Below are 24,926 nucleotides of genomic sequence, written 5' to 3'. Positions count from 1 at the left end.
GGTTGATTCCATTCTATTCCATTCCATTCCATTCCATTCCGTTCCATTCCATTCCATTCCATTCCATTCCCTTCTACTCGGGTTCATTCCATTCTATTCCATTCCGTTCAATGCGATTCCATTCCATTCCATTCCATTCCATTTCATTCCATTCCATTCCATTCCATTCCATTCCATTCCATTCCATTCCATTCCATTCCATTCCACTCGGGTTGATTCCATTCTCTTCCATTCGATTGCATTCGATTCCATTCGATTCCATTCGATTCCATTCCATTCCATTCCAATCCATTCTATTCCATTGAATTCCATTCCATTCCATTGCATTCCATTCCATTCCATTCCATTCCGTTCTACTCGTGTTGATTCCATTCCATTCCATTCCATTCCATTCCATTCCATTCCATTCCATTCCATTCCAATCCATTCCATTCTACTCGGGTTGTTTCCATTCCATTCCATTCCATTCCATTCCATTCCATTCCATTCCATTCCATTCAATTCCAATCCCTTCTATTATACTATGTTTGATTCCATTGCATTCCATTCCATTCCATTCCATTCCATTCCATTCCATTCCATTCCATTCCATTCCACTCAATTCCATTCCATTCCATTCCATTCCGTTCTACTCGTGATGATTCCATTCCATTCCGTTCCGTTCCGTTCCGTTCCGTTCCTTTCCGTTCTACTCGGGTTGATTCCATTCTATTCCATTCCATTCCATTCCATTCCATTTCTTTCCATTCCATTCCACTCGTGTTGATCATTCCATTCCATTCCATTCCATTCCATTCCATTCCGTTCCGTTCCATTCCATTCCACTCCATTCCATTCCATTCCATTCCATTCCATTCCATTCCATTCCATTCCATTCCATTCCATTCCATTCGATTCCATTCCATTCCATTCCATTCCATTCCATTCCATTCCATACCATTTCATTACATTCTGTTCTCCTCTGGTTGATTCCATTCCATTCCATTCCATTCCATTCCGTTCCGTTCCGTTCCGGTCTACTCGGGTTGATTCCATTCTATTCCATTCCATTCCATTCCATTCCATTCCATTCCATTCCATTCTATTCCGTTCTACTCGGGTTGATCATTCCATTCTATTCCATTCCATTCCATTCCATTCCATTCCATTCCACTCCATTCCATTCCATTCCATTCCATTCTATTCCATTCCGTTCTACTCGGGTTGATTCCATTGAGTTCCGTTCCGTCCCGTCCCATCCCACCCATCCCGTCCCGTGCAGTGCCGTTATACTCGGGGTGATTCCATTCCATTCCGTTCCGTTCCTTTCCGTTCCGTCCCATTCTGTTCCACTTGGGTTGATTCAATTCCATTCTATTCTATTCCATTCCATTCCTTTCCATTCCATTCCATTCTACTTGGGTTGATTCCATGCCGTTCCGTTCCGTTCCATTCCGTCCGATCCCGACCCGTCCCTTCCCGTCTCGTCCCATCCCATCCCGTTCCCTTCTGCTCGGGTTGATTCCTTTGAATTCCGTTCAGTTCTTTCCGTTCCGTTCCATTCCGTTCCACGCGGGTTGATTCAATTCCATTCTATTACATTGAATTCCATTCCATTCCATTCCATTCCATTCTACTCGGATTGATTCCAATCCATTCCATTCCATTCTAGTCCATTCCAATCCAATCCATTCTACTCGGGTTGATTCCATTCCATTCCATTCCATTACATTACATTCCATTCCATTACATTACATTCGATTCCTTCCGATTCCATTCCATTCCATTCCATTCCATTCCATGCCATTTCATTCCATTCCATTCCATTCCATTCCATTCCGTTAAATTCCATTCCATTCCATTCCACTCCATTCCATTCTACTCGGGTTGATTCCATTCTATTCCATTCCATTCCATTCGATTCCGTTCAATTCCATTCCATTCCATTCCATTCCATTACATTCCGTTTTACTCAGGTTGATTCCATTCCATTCCGTTCCGTTCCGTTCCGTTCTACTCGGGTTGATTCCGTTCTATTCCATTCCATTCCATTCCATTCCATTCCATTCCATTCCATTCCATTCCATTCCATTCCATTCCATTCCATTCTATTCTATTGAATTCCATTCCATTCCATTCCATTCCATTCCATTCCATTCCATTCCATTCCATTCCATTCCATTCCATTCCATTCCATACCATTCCGATCTATTCGGGTTGATTTCCATTCCATTCCATTCCGTTCCATTAAATTCTATGCCATTGCATTCCATTCCATTCCATTCCATTCCTTTCCATTCCATTCCATTCCATTCCATTCCATTCCACTCCATTCCATTCCATTCCATTCCATTCCATTCCATTCCATTCCAATCCATTCCATTCCGTGCCACTCGTGTTGATTCCATTCCTTTCCATTCCGTTCCGATCCGTTCGGTTCCGTTCCGTTCTTCTCGGGTTGATTCCATTATACTCCATTCCATTCCATTCCATTCCGTTCCATTCCATTCCATTCCATTCCATTCCCTTCTACTCGGGTTCATTCCATTCTATTCCATTCCGTTCAATGCGATTCCATTCCATTCCATTCCATTCCATTTCATTCCATTCCATTCCATTCCATTCCATTCCATTCCATTCCATTCCATTCCATTCCATTCCATTCTATTCTATTGAATTCCATTCCATTCCATTCCATTCCATTCCATTCCATTCCATTCCATTCCATTCCATTCCGTTCCATTCCATTCCATTCCATTCCATTCCCTTCTACTCGGTTTCATTCCATTCTATTCCATTCCGTTCAATGCGATTCCATTCCATTCCATTCCATTCCATTTCATTCCATTCCATTCCATTCCATTCCATTCCATTCCATTCCATTCCATTCCATTCCATTCCATTCCATTCCATTCCACTCGGGTTGATTCCATTCTCTTCCATTCGATTGCATTCGATTCCATTCGATTCCATTCGATTCCATTCCATTCCATTCCAATCCATTCTATTCCATTGAATTCCATTCCATTCCATTGCATTCCATTCCATTCCATTCCATTCCGTTCTACTCGTGTTGATTCCATTCCATTCCATTCCATTCCATTCCATTCCATTCCATTCCATTCCATTCCAATCCATTCCATTCTACTCGGGTTGTTTCCATTCCATTCCATTCCATTCCATTCCATTCCATTCCATTCCATTCCATTCAATTCCAATCCCTTCTATTATACTATGTTTGATTCCATTCCATTCCATTCCATTCCATTCCGTTCCATTCCATTCCATTCCATTCCATTCCATTCCACTCAATTCCATTCCATTCCATTCCATTCCGTTCTACTCGTAATGATTCCATTCCATTCCGTTCCGTTCCGTTCCGTTCCGTTCCTTTCCGTTCTACTCGGGTTGATTCCATTCTATTCCATTCCATTCCATTCCATTCCATTTCTTTCCATTCCATTCCACTCGTGTTGATCATTCCATTCCATTCCATTCCATTCCATTCCTTTCCATTCCATTCCGTTCCGTTCCATTCCATTCCATTCCATTCCATTCCATTCCATTCCATTCCATTCCATTCCATTCCATTCGATTCCATTCGATTCCATTCCATTCCATTCCATTCCATTCCATTCCATACCATTTCATTACATTCCGTTCTCCTCGGGTTGATTCCATTCCATTCCATTCCATTCCATTCCGTTCCGTTCCGTTCCGTTCTACTCGGGTTGATTCCATTCTATTCCATTCCATTCCATTCCATTCCATTCCATTCCATTCCATTCTACTCGGGTTGATCATTCCATTCTATTACATTCCATTCCATTCTTTTCCATTCCATTCCATTCCATTCCATTCCATTCCATTCCATTCCATTCCACTCCATTCCATTCCATTCCATTCCATTCTATTCCATTCCGTTCTACTCGGGTTGATTCCATTGAGTTCCGTTCCGTCCCGTCCCATCCCACCCATCCCGTCCCGTGCAGTGCCGTTATACTCGGGGTGATTCCATTCCATTCCGTTCCGTTCCTTTCCGTTCCGTCCCATTCTGTTCCACTTGGGTTGATTCAATTCCATTCTATTCTATTCCATTCCATTCCTTTCCATTCCATTCCATTCTACTTGGGTTGATTCCATGCCGTTCCGTTCCGTTCCATTCCGTCCGATCCCGACCCGTCCCTTCCCGTCTCGTCCCATCCCATCCCGTTCCCTTCTGCTCGGGTTGATTCCTTTGAATTCCGTACAGTTCCTTTCCGTTCCGTTCCATTCCGTTCCACGCGGGTTGATTCAATTCCATTCTATTACATTGAATTCCATTCCATTCCATTCCATTCCATTCTACTCGGATTGATTCCAATCCATTCCATTCCATTCTAGTCCATTCCAATCCAATCCATTCTACTCGGGTTGATTCCATTCCATTCCATTCCATTCCATTACATTACATTCGATTCCTTCCGATTCCATTCCATTCCATTCCATTCCATTCCATTCCATTTCATTCCATTCCATTCCATTCCATTCCATTCCATTAAATTCCATTCCATTCCATTCCACTCCATTCCATTCTACTCGGGTTGATTCCATTCTATTTCATTCCATTCCATTCGATTCCGTTCAATTCCATTCCATTCCATTCCATTCCATTCCATTACATTCCGTTCTACTCAGGTTGATTCCATTCCATTCCGTTCCGTTCCGTTCCGTTCTACTCGGGTTGATTCCGTTCTATTCCATTCCATTCCATTCCATTCCATTCCAATCCATTCCATTCCATTCTATGCCATTCCTTTCCGTTCTACTCGGGTTGATCATTCCATTCCATTCCATTCCATTCCATTCCATTCCACTCCATTCCATTCCATTCCATTCCATTCCATTCCTTTCCATTCCATTCCATTCCATTCCTTTCTTTCTACTCGGGTTGATCATTCCATTCCATTCCATTCCATTCCATTCCATTCCATTCCATTCCATTCCATTACGTTCCATTCCATTCCATTCTTTCTACTCGGGTTGATCATTCCATTCCATTCCATTCCATTCCATTCCATTCCATTCCATTCCATTCCATTCCTTTCGATTCCATTCCATTCCATTCCATTCCATTCCAATCCATTCCATTCTACTCGGGTTGATTCCATTCCATTCCATTCCATTCCATTCCATTCCATTCCATTCCATTCCATTCCATTCCATCCCATTCCATTCTATTCTATTGAATTCCATTCCATTCCATTCCATTCCATTCCATTCCATTCCATTCCATTCCATTCCATTCCATTCCATTCCATTCCATTCCGTTCTATTCGGGTTGAATTCCATTCCATTCCATTCCGTTCCATTAAATTCTATGCCATTGCATTCCATTCCATTCCATTCCATTCCTTTCCATTCCATTCCATTCCATTCCATTCCATTCCATTCCATTCCATTCCATTCCATTCCATTACATTCCATTCCATTCTACCCGGGTTGATTCCATTCTATTCCATTCCAATCGATTCGAATCCATTCGATTCCATTCCATTCCATTCCATTCCATTCCATTCCATTCCATTCCATTCCATTCCATTCCATTCCATTCCATTCCGTTCTACTCGGGTTGATTCCATTCCATTCCATTCCATTCCGTTCGATTCCATTCGATTCCATTCCATTCCATTCCATTCCATACCATTCCATTCCATTCCATTCCAATCCATTCCATAATTCTCGGGTTGATTCCATTGCATTCCATTCCATTCCATTCCATTCCATTCCATTCCATTCCATTCCACTCCATTCCATTCCATTCCATTCCAATCCATTCCATTCCGTTCCACTCGTGTTGATTCCATTCCATTCCATTCCGTTCCGTTCCGTTCGGTTCCGTTCCGTTCTACTCGGGTTGATTCCATTCTATTCCATTCCATTCCATTCCATTCCATTCCATTCCATTCCATTCCATTCCATTCCATTCCATTCCCTTCTACTCGGGTTCATTCCATTCTATTCCATTCCATCCCATTCCACTCCATTCCATTCCATTCCATTCCCTTCCATTCCATTCCATTCCATTCCATTCCATTCCATTCCATTCCACTCGGGTTGATTCCATTCTCTTCCATTCGAATCCATTCGATTCCTTTCGATTCCATTCGATTCCATTCCATTCCATTCCATTCCATTCCAATCCATTCTATTCCATTGAATTCCATTCCATTCCATTGCATTCCATTCCATTCCATTCCATTCCGTTCTACTCGTGTTGATTCCATTCCATTCCATTCCATTCCATTCCATTCCATTCCATTCCATTCCAATCCATTCCATTCTACTCGGGTTGTTTCCATTCCATTCCATTCCATTCCATTCCATTCCATTCCATTCCATTCCATTCCATTCCATTCCATTCCATTCCATTCCATTCCATTCCTTTCCATTCCACTCCATTCCATTCCATTCCATTCCATTCCATTCCATTCCATTCCATTCCATTCCATTCCTTTCCATTCCATTCCATTCCATTCCATTCCATTCCATTCCATTCCACTCAATTCCATTCCATTCCATTCCATTCCGTTCTACTCGTGATGATTCCATTCCATTCCGTTCCGTTCCTTTCCGTTCCGTTCCTTTCCGTTCTACTCGGGTTGATTCCATTCTATTCCCTTCCATTCCATTCCATTCCATTTCTTTCCATTCCATTCCCCTTGTCTTGATCATTCCATTCCATTCCATTCCATTCCATTCCATTCCATTCCATTCCATTCAATTCCGTTCCGTTCTACTCGGTTTGATTCCATTCCATTCCATTCCTTTCCATTCCATTCCATTCCATTCCATTCCTATCCATTCCATTCTACTAGGGTTGATTCCATTCCATTCCATTCCATTCCATTCCATTCCATGCCACTGCATTCCATTCCATTCCAATCCTTTCCGTTCTACTCGTGTTGATTCCATTCCATTCCATTCCGTTCCGTTCCTTACTGTTCCGTTCCGTTCCGTTCTACTCGGGTTGTTTCCATTCTATTCCATTCCAATCGATTCGAATCCATTCGATTCCATTCCATTCCATTCCATTCCATTCCATTCCATTCCATTCCGTTCTACTCGGGTTGATTCCATTCCATTCCATTCCATTCCGTTCGATTCCATTCGATTCCATTCCATTCCATTCCATTCCATACCATTCCATTCCATTCCATTCCAATCCTTTCCATAATTCTCGGGTTGATTCCATTGCATTCTATTCCATTCCATTCCATTCCATTCCATTCCATTCCATTCCATTCCATTCCACTCCATTCCATTCCATTCCATTCCAATCCATTCCATTCCGTTCCACTCGTGTTGATTCCATTCCATTCCATTCCGTTCCGTTCCGTTCGGTTCCGTTCCGTTCTACTCGGGTTGATTCCATTCTATTCCATTCCATTCCATTCCATTCCGTTCCATTCCATTCCATTCCATTCCATTCCCTTCTACTCGGGTTCATTCCATTCTATTCCATTCCATTCCACTCCATTCCATTCCATTCCATTCGCTTCCATTCCATTCCATTCCATTCCATTCCATTCCATTCCATTCCATTCCATTCCATTCCACTCGGGTTGATTCCATTCTCTTCCATTCGAATCCATTCGATTCCTTTCGATTCCATTCGATTCCATTCCATTCCATTCCATTCCATTCCAATCCATTCTATTCCATTGAATTCCATTCCATTGCATTGCATTCCATTCCATTCCATTCCATTCCGTTCTACTCGTGTTGATTCCATTCCATTCCATTCCATTCCATTCCATTCCAATCCATTCCATTCTACTCGGGTTGTTTCCATTCCATTCCATTCCATTCCATTCCATTCCATTCCATTCCATTCCATGCCATTCCATTCCTTTCCATTCCACTCCATTCCATTCCATTCCATTCCATTCCATTCCATTCCATTCCATTCCATTCCATTCCTTTCCTTTCCATTCCATTCCATTCCATTCCATTCCATTCCATTCCATTCCATTCCACTCAATTCCATTCCATTCCATTCCATTCCGTTCTACTCGTGATGATTCCATTCCATTCCGTTCCGTTCCTTTCCGTTCCGTTCCTTTCCGTTCTACTCGGGTTGATTCCATTCTATTCCCTTCCATTCCATTCCATTCCATTTCTTTCCATTCCATTCCACTCGTCTTGATCATTCCATTCCATTCCATTCCATTCCATTCCATTCCATTCCATTCCATTCCATTCCATTCCATTCCATTCCATTCCGTTCCGTTCTACTCGGTTTGATTCCATTCCATTCCATTCCTTTCCATTCCATTCCATTCCATTCCATTCCATTCTACTAGGGTTGATTCCATTCCATTCCATTCCATTCCATTCCATTCCATTCCATGCCACTGCATTCCATTCCATTCCAATCCTTTCCGTTCTACTCGTATTGATTCCATTCCATTCCATTCCGTTCCGTTCCTTTCTGTTCCGTTCCGTTCCGTTCTACTCGGGTTGTTTCCATTCTATTCCATTCCATTCCATTCCATTCGACTCCATTCCATTCCATTCCATTCCGTTCTACTCGGGTTGATCATTCCATTCCATTCCATTCCATTAAATTCCATTCCATTCCATTCCATTCCATTCCATTCCATTCCATTCCATTCCATTCCATTCCGTTCTACTCGGCTTCATTCCATTCCATTCCATTCCGTTCCGTTCCGGTCCGTTCCGTTCCGTTCCATTCCATTCCATTCCATTCCATTTCGTTCTACAGGGGTTGCTTCCATTCTATTCCATTCCATTCCATTCCATTCCATTCCACTCCATTCCATTCCATTCCATTCCGTTCTACTCCGGTGGATTCCATTCCGTTCCATTCCATTCCGTTCCGTTCCGTTCCGTTCTACTCGGGTTGATTCCATTCTATTCCATTCCATTCCATTCCATTCCATTCCATTCCATTCCATTCCATTCCATTCCATTCCTTTCGATTCCATTCCATTCCATTCCATTCCATTCCAATCCATTCCATTCTACACGGGTTGATTCCATTCCATTCCATTCCATTCCATTCCATTCCATTCCATTCTATTCTATTCTATTGAATTCCATTCCATTCCATTCCATTCCATTCCATTCCATTCCATTCCATTCCATTCCATTGATTCCATTCCATACCATTCCGTTCTATTAGGGTTGATTTCCATTCCATTCCATTCCATTCCATTCCATTCCATTAAATTCTATTCCATTGCATTCCATTCCATTCCATTCCATTCCATTCCATTCCATTCCATTCCATTCCATTCCATTCCATTCCATTCCATTGCACTCCATTCCATTCCATTCCATTCCATTCCATTCCGTTCCATTCCATTCCATTCCATTCTACCCGGGTTGATTCCATTCTATTCCATTCCATTCGATTCGATCCCATTCGATTGCATTCCATTCCATTCCATTCCATTCCATTCCGTTCTACTCGGGTTGATTCCATTCCATTCCATTCCATTCCGTTCGATTCCATTCGATTCCATTCCATTCCATTCCATTCCATACCATTCCATTCCATTCCATTACAATCCATTCCATAATTCTCGGGTTGATTCCATTGCATTCCATTCCATTCCATTCCATTCCATTCCATTCCATTCCATTCCATTCCATTCCATTCCTTTCCATTCCATTCCATTCCAATCCATTCCATTCCGTTCCACTCGTGTTGATTCCATTCCATTCCATTCCGTTGCGTTCCGTTCGGTTCCGTTCCGTTCTACTCGGGTTGATTCCATTCTATTCCATTCCATTCCATTCCATTCCGTTCCATTCCATTCCATTCCATTCCATTCCCTTCTACTCGGGTTCATTCCATTCTATTCCATTCCATTCCATTCCATTACACTCCATTCCATTCCATTCCATTCCATTCCATTCCATTCCATTCCATACCATTCCATTCCATTCCATTCCATTCCACTCGGGTTGATTCCATTCTCTTCCATTCGATTCCATTCGATTCCTTTCGATTCCATTCGATTCCATTCCATTCCATTCCATTCCATTCCAATCCATTCTATTCCATTGAATTCCATTCCATTGCATTGCATTCCATTCCATTCCATTCCATTCCGTTCTACTCGTATTGATTCCATTCCATTCCATTCCATTCCATTCCATTCCAATCCATTCCATTCTACTCGGGTTGTTTCCATTCCATTCCATTCCATTCCATTCCATTCCATTCCATTCCATTCCATTCCTTTCCATTCCACTCCATTCCATTCCAATCCATTCCATTCCATTCCATTCCATTCCATTCCATTCCATTCCATTCCATTCCATTCCATTCCTTTCCTTTCCATTCCATTCCATTCCATTCCATTCCATTCCATTCCATTCCACTCAATTCCATTCCATTCCATTCCATTCCGTTCTACTCGTGATGATTCCATTCCATTCCGTTCCGTTCCTTTCCGTTCCGTTCCTTTCCGTTCTACTCGGGTTGATTCCATTCTATTCCCTTCGATTCCATTCCATTCCATTTCTTTCCATTCCATTCCACTCGTCTTGATCATTCCATTCCATTCCATTCCATTCCATTCCATTCCATTCCATTCCATTCCATTCCATTCCGTTCCGTTCTACTCGGTTTGATTCCATTCCATTCCATTCCTTTCCATTCCATTCCATTCCATTCCATTCCTATCCATTCCATTCTACTAGGGTTGATTCCATTCCATTCCATTCCATTCCATTCCATTCCATGCCACTGCATTCCATTCCATTCCAATCCTTTCCGTTCTACTCGTATTGATTCCATTCCATTCCATTCCGTTCCGTTCCTTTCTGTTCGGTTCCGTTCCGTTCTACTCGGGTTGTTTCCATTCTATTCCATTCCATTCCATTCCATTCGACTCCATTCCATTCCATTCCATTCCGTTCTACTCGGGTTGATCATTCCATTCCATTCCATTCCATTAAATTCCATTCCATTCCATTCCATTCCATTCCATTCCATTCCATTCCATTCCATTCCGTTCTACTCGGCTTCATTCCATTCCATTCCATTCCGTTCCGTTCCGGTCCGTTCCGTTCCGTTCCATTCCATTCCATTCCATTCCATTTCGTTCTACAGGGGTTGCTTCCATTCTATTCCATTCCATTCCATTCCATTCCATTCCACTCCATTCCATTCCATTCCATTCCGTTCTACTCCGGTGGATTCCATTCCGTTCCATTCCATTCCGTTCCGTTCCGTTCCGTTCTACTCGGGTTGATTCCATTCTATTCCATTCCATTCCATTCCATTCCATTCCATTCCATTCCATTCCATTCCATTCCATTCCTTTCGATTCCATTCCATTCCATTCCATTCCATTCCAATCCATTCCATTCTACACGGGTTGATTCCATTCCATTCCATTCCATTCCATTCCATTCCATTCCATTCCATTCCATTCTATTCTATTCTATTGAATTCCATTCCATTCCATTCCATTCCATTCCATTCCATTCCATTGATTCCATTCCATACCATTCCGTTCTATTAGGGTTGATTTCCATTCCATTCCATTCCATTCCATTCCATTCCATTAAATTCTATTCCATTGCATTCCATTCCATTCCATTCCATTCCATTCCATTCCATTCCATTCCATTCCATTCCATTCCTTTCCATTCCATTCCACTCCATTCCATTCCATTCCATTCCATTCCATTCCATTCCGTTCCATTCCATTCCATTCCATTCTACCCGGGTTGATTCCATTCTATTCCATTCCATTCGATTCGATCCCATTCGATTCCATTCCATTCCATTCCATTCCATTCCATTCCGTTCTACTCGGGTTGATTCCATTCCATTCCATTCCATTCCGTTCGATTCCATTCGATTCCATTCCATTCCATTCCATTCCATACCATTCCATTCCATTCCATTACAATCCATTCCATAATTCTCGGGTTGATTCCATTGCATTCCATTCCATTCCATTCCATTCCATTCCATTCCATTCCATTCCATTCCATTCCTTTCCATTCCATTCCATTCCAATCCATTCCATTCCGTTCCACTCGTGTTGATTCCATTCCATTCCATTCCGTTGCGTTCCGTTCGGTTCCGTTCCGTTCTACTCGGGTTGATTCCATTCTATTCCATTCCATTCCATTCCATTCCGTTCCATTCCATTCCATTCCATTCCATTCCCTTCTACTCGGGTTCATTCCATTCTATTCCATTCCATTCCATTCCATTACACTCCATTCCATTCCATTCCATGACATTCCATTCCATTCCATTCCATTCCATTCCATTCCATTCCATTCCACTCGGGTTGATTCCATTCTCTTCCATTCGATTCCATTCGATTCCTTTCGATTCCATTCGATTCCATTCCATTCCATTCCATTCCATTCCAATCCATTCTATACCATTGAATTCCATTCCATTGCATTGCATTCCATTCCATTCCATTCCATTCCGTTCTACTCGTATTGATTCCATTCCATTCCATTCCATTCCAATCCATTCCATTCTACTCGGGTTGTTTCCATTCCATTCCATTCCATTCCATTCCATTCCATTCCATTCCATTCCTTTCCATTCCACTCCATTCCATTCCATTCCATTCCATTCCATTCCATTCCATTCCATTCCATTCCATTCCTTTCCTTTCCATTCCATTCCATTCCATTCCATTCCATTCCACTCAATTCCATTCCATTCCATTCCATTCCGTTCTACTCGTGATGATTCCATTCCATTCCGTTCCGTTCCTTTCCGTTCCGTTCCTTTCCGTTCTACTCGGGTTGATTCCATTCTATTCCCTTCCATTCCATTCCATTCCATTTCTTTCCATTCCATTCCACTCGTCTTGATCATTCCATTCCATTCCATTCCATTCCATTCCATTCCATTCCATTCCATTCCGTTCCGTTCTACTCGGTTTGATTCCATTCCATTCCATTCCTTTCCATTCCATTCCATTCCATTCCATTCCTATCCATTCCATTCTACTAGGGTTGATTCCATTCCATTCCATTCCATTCCATTCCATTCCATGCCACTGCATTCCATTCCATTCCAATCCTTTCCGTTCTACTCGTATTGATTCCATTCCATTCCATTCCGTTCCGTTCCTTTCTGTTCCGTTCCGTTCCGTTCTACTCGGGTTGTTTCCATTCTATTCCATTCCATTCCATTCCATTCGACTCCATTCCATTCCATTCCATTCCGTTCTACTCGGGTTGATCATTCCATTCCATTCCATTCCATTAAATTCCATTCCATTCCATTCCATTCCATTCCATTCCATTCCATTCCATTCCATTCCATTCCGTTCTACTCGGCTTCATTCCATTCCATTCCATTCCGTTCCGTTCCGGTCCGTTCCGTTCCGATCCATTCCATTCCATTCCATTCCATTTCGTTCTACAGGGGTTGCTTCCATTCTATTCCATTCCATTCCATTCCATTCCATTCCATTCCACTCCATTCCATTCCATTCCATTCCGTTCTACTCCGGTGGATTCCATTCCGTTCCATTCCATTCCGTTCCGTTCCGTTCCGTTCTACTCGGGTTGATTCCATTCTATTCCATTCCATTCCATTCCATTCCATTCCATTCCATTCCATTCCTTTCGATTCCATTCCATTCCATTCCATTCCATTCCAATCCATTCCATTCTACACGGGTTGATTCCATTCCATTCCATTCCATTCCATTCCATTCCATTCCATTCTATTCTATTCTATTGAATTCCATTCCATTCCATTCCATTCCATTCCATTCCATTCCATTCCATTGATTCCATTCCATACCATTCCGTTCTATTAGGGTTGATTTCCATTCCATTCCATTCCATTCCATTCCATTAAATTCTATTCCATTGCATTCCATTCCATTCCATTCCATTCCATTCCATTCCATTCCATTCCATTCCACTCCATTCCATTCCATTCCATTCCATTCCATTCCGTTCCATTCCATTCCATTCCATTCTACCCGGGTTGATTCCATTCTATTCCATTCCATTCGATTCGATCCCATTCGATTCCATTCCATTCCATTCCATTCCATTCCATTCCGTTCTACTCGGGTTGATTCCATTCCATTCCATTCCATTCCGTTCGATTCCATTCGATTCCATTCCATTCCATTCCATTCCATACCATTCCATTCCATTCCATTACAATCCATTCCATAATTCTCGGGTTGATTCCATTGCATTCCATTCCATTCCATTCCATTCCATTCCATTCCATTCCATTCCATTCCATTCCATTCCATTCCTTTCCATTCCATTCCATTCCAATCCATTCCATTCCGTTCCACTCGTGTTGATTCCATTCCATTCCATTCCGTTGCGTTCCGTTCGGTTCCGTTCCGTTCTACTCGGGTTGATTCCATTCTATTCCATTCCATTCCATTCCATTCCGTTCCATTCCATTCCATTCCATTCCATTCCCTTCTACTCGGGTTCATTCCATTCTATTCCATTCCATTCCATTCCATTACACTCCATTCCATTCCATTCCATTCCATTCCATTCCATTCCATTCCATTCCATTCCATTCCATTCCATTCCACTCGGGTTGATTCCATTCTCTTCCATTCCATTCCATGCGATTCCTTTCGATTCCATTCGATTCCATTCCATTCCATTCCATTCCATTCCAATCCATTCTATTCCATTGAATTCCATTCCATTCCATTGCATTCCATTCCATTCCATTCCAATCCGTTCTACTCGTGTTGATTCCATTCCATTCCATTCCATTCCATTCCATTCCATTCCATTCCATTCCATTCCATTCCATTCCATTCCATTCCATTCCTTTCCATTCCACTCCACTCCATTCCATTCCATTCCATTCCATTCCATTCCATTCCATTCCTTTCCATTCCATTCCATTCCATTCCATTCCGTTCTACTCGTGATGATTCCATTCCATTCCGTTCCGTTCCTTTCCGTTCCGTTCCTTTCCGTTCTACTCGGGTTGATTCCATTCTATTCCCTTCCATTCCATTCCATTCCATTTCTTTCCATTCCATTCCACTCGTCTTGATCATTCCATTCCATTCCATTCCATTCCATTCCATTCCATTCCATTCCATTCCATTCCATTCCATTCCTTTCGATTCCATTCAATTCCATTCCATTCCATTCCAATCCATTCCATTCTACTCGCGTTGATTCCATTCCATTCCATTCCATTCCATTCCATTCCATTCCATTCCATTCCATTCCTTTCCATTCCACTTCATTCCATTCCATTCCATTCCATTCCATTCCATTCCATTCCATTCCATTCCATTCCATTCCTTTCCATTCCATTCCATTCCATTCCATTCCATTCCATTCCATTCCACTCAATTCCATTCCATTCCATTCCATTCCGTTCTACTCGTGATGATTTCATTCCATTCCGTTCCGTTCCTTTCCGTTCCGTTCCTTTCCGTTCTACTCGGGTTGATTCCATTCTATTCCCTTCCATTCCATTCCATTCCATTTCTTTCCATTCCATTCCACTTGTCTTGATCATTCCATTCCATTCCATTCCATTCCATTCCATTCCATTCCATTCCATTCCATTCCATTCCATTCCTTTCCATTCCATTCAATTCCGTTCCGTTCTACTCGGTTTGATTCCATTCCATTCCATTCCTTTCCATTCCATTCCATTCCATTCCATTCCTATCCATTCCATTCTACTAGGGTTGATTCCATTCCATTCCATTCCATTCCATTCCATTCCATGCCACTGCATTCCATTCCATTCCAATCCTTTCCGTTCTACTCGTGTTGATTCCATTCCATTCCATTCCGTTCCGTTCCTTTCTGTTCCGTTCCGTTCCGTTCTACTCGGGTTGTTTCCATTCTATTCCATTCCAATCGATTCGAATCCATTCGATTCCATTCCATTCCATTCCATTCCATTCCATTCCATTCCATTCCATTCCATTCCGTCCTACTCGCGTTGATTCCATTCCATTCCATTCCATTCCGTTCGATTCCATTCGATTCCATTCCATTCCATTCCATTCCATACCATTCCATTCCATTCCATTCCAATCCATTCCATAATTCTCGGGTTGATTCCATTGCATTCCATTCCATTCCATTCCATTCCATTCCATTCCATTCCATTCCATTCCACTCCATTCCATTCCATTCCATTCCAATCCATTCCATTCCGTTCCACTCGTGTTGATTCCATTCCATTCCATTCCGTTCCGTTCCGTTCGGTTCCGTTCCGTTCTACTCAGGTTGATTCCATTCTATTCCATTCCATTCCATTCCATTCCGTTCCATTCCATTCCATTCCATTCCATTCCCTTCTACTCGGGTTCATTCCATTCTATTCCATTCCATTCCATTCCACTCCATTCCATTCCATTCCATTCGCTTCCATTCCATTCCATTCCATTCCATTCCATTCCATTCCATTCCATTCCACTCGGGTTGATTCCATTCTCTTCCATTCGAATCCATTCGATTCCTTTCGATTCCATTCGATTCCATTCCATTCTATTCCATTCCATTCCAATCCATTCTATTCCATTGAATTCCATTCCATTGCATTGCATTCCATTCCATTCCATTCCATTCCGTTCTACTCGTGTTGATTCCATTCCATTCCATTCCATTCCATTCCATTCCAATCCATTCCATTCTACTCGGGTTGTTTCCATTCCATTCCATTCCATTCCATTCCATTCCATTCCATTCCATTCCATTCCTTTCCATTCCACTCCATTCCATTCCATTCCATTCCATTCCATTCCATTCCATTCCATTCCATTCCATTCCATTCCTTTCCTTTCCATTCCATTCCATTCCATTCCATTCCATTCCATTCCATTCCACTCAATTCCATTCCATTCCATTCCATTCCGTTCTACTCGTGATGATTCCATTCCATTCCGTTCCGTTCCTTTCCGTTCCGTTCCTTTCCGTTCTTCTCGGGTTGATTCCATTCTATTCCCTTCCATTCCATTCCATTCCATTTCTTTCCATTCCATTCCACTCGTCTTGATCATTCCATTCCATTCCATTCCATTCCATTCCATTCCACTCCATTCCATTCCATTCCATTCCATTCCATTCCGTTCCGTTCTACTCGGTTTGATTCCATTCCATTCCATTCCTTTCCATTCCATTCCATTCCTTTCCATTCCTATCCATTCCATTCTACTAGGGTTGATTCCATTCCATTCCATTCCATTCCATTCCATTCCATGCCACTGCATTCCATTCCATTCCAATCCTTTCCGTTCTACTCGTATTGATTCCATTCCATTCCATTCCGTTCCGTTCCTTTCTGTTCCGTTCCGTTCCATTCTACTCGGGTTGTTTCCATTCTATTCCATTCCATTCCATTCCATTCGACTCCATTCCATTCCATTCCATTCCGTTCTACTCTGGTTGATCATTCCATTCCATTCCATTCCATTATATTCCATTCCATTCCATTCCATTCCATTCCATTCCATTCCATTCCATTCCATTCCATTCCGTTCTACTCGGCTTCATTCCATTCCATTCCATTCCGTTCCGTTCCGGTCCGTTCCGTTCCGTTCCATTCCATTCCATTCCATTCCATTTCGTTCTACAGGGGTTGCTTCCATTCTATTCCATTCCATTCCATTCCATTCCATTCCACTCCATTCCATTCCATTCCATTCCGTTCTACTCCGGTGGATTCCATTCCGTTCCATTCCATTCCGTTCCGTTCCGTTCCGTTCTACTCGGGTTGATTCCATTCTATTCCTTTCTATTCCATTCCATTCCATTCCATTCCATTCCAATCCATTCCATTCTACACGGGTTGATTCCATTCCATTCCATTCCATTCCATTCCATTCCATTCCATTCTATTCTATTCTATTGAATTCCATTCCATTCCATTTCATTCCATTCCATTCCATTCCATTCCATTCCATTGATTCCATTCCATACCATTCCGTTCTATTAGGGTTGATTTCCATTCCATTCCATTCCATTCCATACCATTCCATTAAATTCTATTCCATTGCATTCCATTCCATTCCATTCCATTCCATTCCATTCCATTCCATTCCATTCCATTCCATTCCATTCCATTCCACTCCATTCCATTCCATTCCATTCCATTCCATTCCGTTCCATTCCATTCCATTCCATTCTACCCGGGTTGATTCCATTCTATTCCATTCCATTCGATTCGATCCCATTCGATTCCATTCCATTCCATTCCATTCCATTCCATTCCGTTCTACTCGGGTTGATTCCATTCCATTCCATTCCATTCCGTTCGATTCCATTCGATTCCATTCCATTCCATTCCATTCCATACCATTCCATTCCATTCCATTACAATCCATTCCATAATTCTCGGGTTGATTCCATTGCATTCCATTCCATTCCATTCCATTCCATTCCATTCCATTCCATTCCATTCCATTCCATTCCATTCCATTCCATTCCTTTCCATTCCATTCCATTCCAATCCATTCCATTCCGTTATACTCGTGTTGATTCCATTCCATTCCATTCCGTTGCGTTCCGTTCGGTTCCGTTCCGTTCTACTCGGGTTGATTCCATTCTATTCCATTCCATTCCATTCCATTCCGTTCCATTCCATTCCATTCCATTCCATTCCCTTCTACTCGGGTTCATTCCATTCTATTCCATTCCATTCCATTCCATTACACTCCATTCCATTCCATTCCATTCCATTCCATTCCATTCCATTCCATTCCATTCCATTCCATTCCATTCCATTGCATTCCATTCCATTCCATTCCAATCCGTTCTACTCGTGTTGATTCCATTCCATTCCATTCCATTCCATTCCATTCCAATCCATTCCGTTCCATTCCATTCCGTTTCGTTCCTTTCCGTTCTACTCGGGTTGATTCCATTCTATTCCCTTCCATTCCATTCCATTCCATTTCTTTCCATTCCATTCCACTTGTCTTGATCATTCCATTCCATTCCATTCCATTCCATTCCATTCCATTCCATTCCATTCCATTCCATTCCATTCCATTCCATTCAATTCCGTTCCGTTCTACTCGGTTTGATTCCATTCCATTCCATTCCTTTCCATTCCATTCCATTCCATTCCATTCCTATCCATTCCATTCTACTTGGGTTGATTCCATTCCATTCCATTCCATTCCATTCCATTCCATGCCACTGCATTCCATTCCATTCCAATCCTTTCCGTTATACTCGTGTTGATTCCATTCCATTCCATTCCGTTCCGTTCCTTTCTGTTCCATTCCGTTCCGTTCTACTCGGGTTGTTTCCATTCTATTCCATTCCAATCGATTCGAATCCATTCGATTCCATTCCATTCCATTCCATTCCATTCCATTCCATTCCATTCCATTCCGTTCTACTCGGGTTGATTCCATTCCATTCCATTCCATTCCGTTCGATTCCATTCGATTCCATTCCATTCCATTCCATTCCATAACATTCCATTCCATTCCATTCCAATCCATTCCATAATTCTCGGGTTGATTCCATTGCATTCCATTCCATTCTATTCCATTCCATTCCATTCCATTCCACTCCATTCCATTCCATTCCATTCCAATCCATTCCATTCCGTTCCACTCGTGTTGATTCCATTCCATTCCATTCCGTTCCGTTCCGTTCGGTTCCGTTCCGTTCTACTCGGGTTGATTCCATTCTATTCCATTCCATTCCATTCCATTCCGTTCTATTCCATTCCATTCCATTCCATTCCCTTCTACTCGGGTTCATTCCATTCTATTCCATTCCATTCCATTCCACTCCATTCCATTCCATTCCATTCGCTTCCATTCCATTCCATTCCATTCCATTCCATTCCATTCCATTCCATTCCACTCGGGTTGATTCCATTCTCTTCCATTCGAATCCATTCGATTCCTTTCGATTCCATTCGATTCCATTCCATTCCATTCCATTCCATTCCAATCCATTCTATTCCATTGAATTCCATTCCATTGCATTGCATTCCATTCCATTCCATTCCATTCCGTTCTACTCGTGTTGATTCCATTCCATTCCATTCCATTCCATTCCATTCCAATGCATTCCATTCTACTCGGGTTGTTTCCATTCCATTCCATTCCATTCCATTCCATTCCATTCCATTCCATTCCATTCCTTTCCATTCCACTCCATTCCATTCCATTCCATTTCATTCCATTCCATTCCATTCCATTCCTTTCGATTCCATTCCATTCCATTCCATTCCATTCCATTCCAATCCATTCCATTCTACACGGGTTGATTCCATTCCATTCCATTCCATTCCATTCCATTCCATTCCATTCTATTCTATTCTATTGAATTCCATTCCATTCCATTTCATTCCATTCCATTCCATTCCATTCCATTCCATTCCATTGATTCCATTCCATACCATTCCGTTCTATTAGGGTTGATTTCCATTCCATTCCATTCCATTCCATTCCATTCCATTAAATTCTATTCCATTGCATTCCATTCCATTCCATTCCATTCCATTCCATTCCATTCCGTTCCATTCCATTCTATTCCATTCCACTCCATTCCATTCCATTCCATTCCATTCCATTCCGTTCCATTCCATTCCATTCCATTCTACCCGGGTTGATTCCATTCTATTCCATTCCATTCGATTCGATCCCATTCGATTCCATTCCATTCCATTCCATTCCATTCCATTCCGTTCTACTCGGGTTGATTCCATTCCATTCCATTCCATTCCGTTCGATTCCATTCGATTCCATTCCATTCCATTCCATTCCATACCATTCCATTCCATTCCATTACAATCCATTCCATAATTCTCGGGTTGATTCCATTGCATTCCATTCCATTCCATTCCATTCCATTCCATTCCATTCCATTCCATTCCATTCCATTCCATTCCTTTCCATTCCATTCCATTCCAATCCATTCCATTCCGTTCCACTCGTGTTGATTCCATTCCATTCCATTCCGTTGCGTTCCGTTCGGTTCCGTTCCGTTCTACTCGGGTTGATTCCATTCTATTCCATTCCATTCCATTCCATTCCGTTCCATTCCATTCCATTCCATTCCATTCCCTTCTACTCGGGTTCATTCCATTCTATTCCATTCCATTCCATTCCATTACACTCCATTCCATTCCATTCCATTCCATTCCATTCCATTCCATGCCATTCCATTCCATTCCAATCCATTCCATTCCATTCCACTCGGTTTGATTCCATTCTCTTCCATTCGATTCCATTCGATTCCTTTCTATTCCATTCGATTCCATTCCATTCCATTCCATTCCATTCCAATCCATTCTATTCCATTGAATTCCATTCCATTCCATTGCATTCCATTCCATTCCATTCCAATCCGTTCTACTCGTGTTGATTCCATTCCATTCCATTCCATTCCATTCCATTCCATTCCATTCCATTCCATTCCAATCCATTCCATTCTACTCGGGTTGTTTCCATTCCATTCCATTCCATTGCATTCCATTCCATTCCATTCCATTCCATTCCATTCCATTCCTTTCCATTCCACTCCATTCCATTCCATTCCATTCCATTCCATTCCATTCCATTCCATTCCTTTCCATTCCATTCCATTCCATTCCATTCCGTTCTACTCGTGATGATTCCATTCCATTCCGTTCCGTTCCTTTCCGTTCCGTTCCTTTCCGTTCTACTCGGGTTGATTCCATTCTATTCCCTTCCATTCCATTCCATTCCATTTCTTTCCATTCCATTCCACTCGTCATGATCATTCCATTCCATTCCATTCCATTCCATTCCATTCCATTCCATTCCATTCCATTCCATTCCATTCCTTTCGATTCCATTCCATTCCATTCCATTCCATTCCAATCCATTCCATTCTACTCGCGTTGATTCCATTCCATTCCATTCCATTCCATTCCATTCCATTCCATTCCATTCCATTCCATTCCATTCCATTCCAGTCCATTCCATACCATTCCATTCCATTCCATTCCATTCCATTCCATTCCATTCCATTCCATTCCATTCCTACTCGGGTTGATTCCATTCTTTTCCATTCCATTCGATTCGATCCCATTCGATTCCATTCCATTCCATTCCATTCCATTCCATTCCGTTCTACTCGGGTTGATTAAATTCCATTCCATTCCATTACGTTCGATTCCATTCGACTCCATTCCATTCCATTCCATTCCATTCCATTCCATTCCATTCCATTCCATTCCATTCCATTCCAATCCATTCCATAATTCTCGGGTTGATTCCATTGCATTCCATTCCATTCCATTCCATTCCATTCCATTCCATTCCATTCCATTCCATTCCATTCCATTCCAATCCATTCCATTCCGTTCCACTCGTGTTGATTCCATTCCCTTCCATTCCGTTCCGTTCCGTTCGGTTCCGTTCCGTTCTACTCGGGTTGATTCCATTCTATTCCATTCCATTCCATTCCATTCCGTTCCATTACATTCCATTCCATTCCATTCCCTTCTACTCGGGTTCATTCCATTCTATTCCATTCCATTCCATTCCATTCCACTCCATTCCATTCCATTCCATTCCATTCCATTCCATTCCATTCCATTCCACTCGGGTTGATTCCATTCTCATCCATTCTATTCCATTCGATTCCTTTCGATTCCATTCGATTCCATTCCATTCCATTCCATTCCAATCCATTCTATTCCATTGAATTCCATTCCATTCCATTGCATTCCATTCCATTCCATTCCAATCCGTTCTACTCGTGTTGATTCCATTCCATTCCATTCCATTCCATTCCATTCCAATCCATTGTATTCTACTCGGGGTGTTTCCATTCCATTCCATTCCATTCCATTCCATTCCATTCCATTCCATTCCATTCCATTCCATTCCATTCCTTTCCATTCCACTCCACTCCACTCCACTCCATTCCATTCCATTCCATTCCATTCCATTCCATTCCATTCCATTCCATTCCATTCCATTCCACTCAATTCCATTCCATTCCATTCCATTCCGTTCTACTCGTGATGATTGCATTCCATTCCGTTCCGTTCCTTTCCGTTCCATTCCTTTCCGTTCTACTCGGGTTGATTCCATTCTATTCCCTTCCATTCCATTCCATTCCATTTCTTTCCATTCCATTTAACTCGTCTTGATCATTCCATTTCATTCCATTCCATTCCATTCCATTCCATTCCATTCCATTCCATTCCATTCCATTCCATTCCACTCCACTCCATTCCATTCCATTCCATTCCATTCCATTCCATTCCATTCCATTCCATTCCATTCCATTCTACTCGGGTTGATTCCATTCTATTCCATTCCATTCCATTCGATCCCATTCGATTCCATTCCATTCCATTCCATTCCATTCCATTCCGTTCTACTCGGGTTGATTAAATTCCATTCCATTCCATTACGTTCGATTCCATTCGACTCCATTCCATTCCATTCCATTCCATTCCTTTCCATTCCATTCCATTCCATTCCAATCCATTCCATAATTCTCGGGTTGATTCCATTGCATTCCATTCCATTCCATTCCATTCCATTCCATTCCATTCCATTCCATTCCATTCCAATCCATTCCATTCCGTTCCACTCGTGTTGATTCCATTCAATTCCATTCCGTTCCGTTCCGTTCGGTTCCGTTCCGTTCTACTCGGGTTGATTCCATTCTATTCCATTCCATTCCATTCCATTCCGTTCCATTCCATTCCCTTCCATTCCATTCCCTTCTACTCGGGTTCATTCCATTCTATTCCATTCCATTCCATTCCATTCCACTCCATTCCATTCCATTCCATTCCATTCCATTCCATTCCATTCCATTCCATTCCATTCCATTCCATTCCATTCCATTCCACTCCATTCCACTCGGGTTGATTCCATTCTCATCCATTCTATTCCATTCGATTCCTTTCGATTCCATTCGATTCCATTCCATTCCATTCCATTCCATTCCATTCCAATCCATTCTATTCCATTGAATTCCATTCCATTCCATTGCATTCCATTCCATTCCATTCCAATCCGTTCTACTCGTGTTGATTCCATTCCATTCCATTCCATTCCATTCCATTCCATTCCATTCCAATCCATTCTATTCTACTCGGGGTGTTTCCATTCCATTCCATTCCATTCCATTCCATTCCATTCCATTCCATTCCATTCCATTCCATTCCATTCCATTCCATTCCATTCCTTTCCATTCCACTCCACTCTATTCCATTCCATTCCATTCCATTCCATTCCATTCCATTCCATTCCATTCCATTCCATTCCATTCCATTCCATTCCATTCCATTCCACTCAATTCCATTCCATTCCATTCCATTCCGTTCTACTCGTGATGATTGCATTCCATTCCGTTCCGTTCCTTTCCGTTCCGTTCCTTTCCGTTCTACTCGGGTTGATTCCATTCTATTCCCTTCCATTCCATTCCATTCCATTTCTTTCCATTCCATTCCACTCGTCTTGATCATTCCATTTCATTCCATTCCATTCCATTCCTTTCCATTCCATTCCATTCCATTACACTCCATTCCATTCCATTCCATTCCTTTCGATTCCATTCCATTCCATTCCATTCCATTCCAATCCATTCCATTCTACTCGGGTTGATTCCATTCCATTCCATTCCATTCCATTCCATTCCATTCCATTCCATTCCATTCCATTCCATTCCATTCCATTCCATTCCATTCTATTGAATTCCATTCCATTCCATTCCATTCCATTCCATTCCATTCCATTCCATTCCATTCCATTCCATTCCATTCCATTCCATACCATTCCGTTCTATTCGGGTTGATTTCCATTCCATTCCATTCCATTCCATTAAATTCTATTCCATTGCATTCCATTCCATTCCATTCCATTCCTTTCCATTCCACTCCATTCCATTCCATTCCATTCCATTCCATTCCATTCCATTCCATTCCTTTCCATTCCATTCCATTCCATTCCATTCCG

Source organism: Gorilla gorilla, chromosome Y, assembly GCF_029281585.2.
Source record: "Gorilla gorilla gorilla isolate KB3781 chromosome Y, NHGRI_mGorGor1-v2.1_pri, whole genome shotgun sequence".
Taxonomy (NCBI): Eukaryota; Metazoa; Chordata; class Mammalia; order Primates; family Hominidae; genus Gorilla; species Gorilla gorilla.
The sequence above is the reverse complement of the archived record's forward strand: the minus strand, read 5'-3'. Positions refer to the sequence as shown.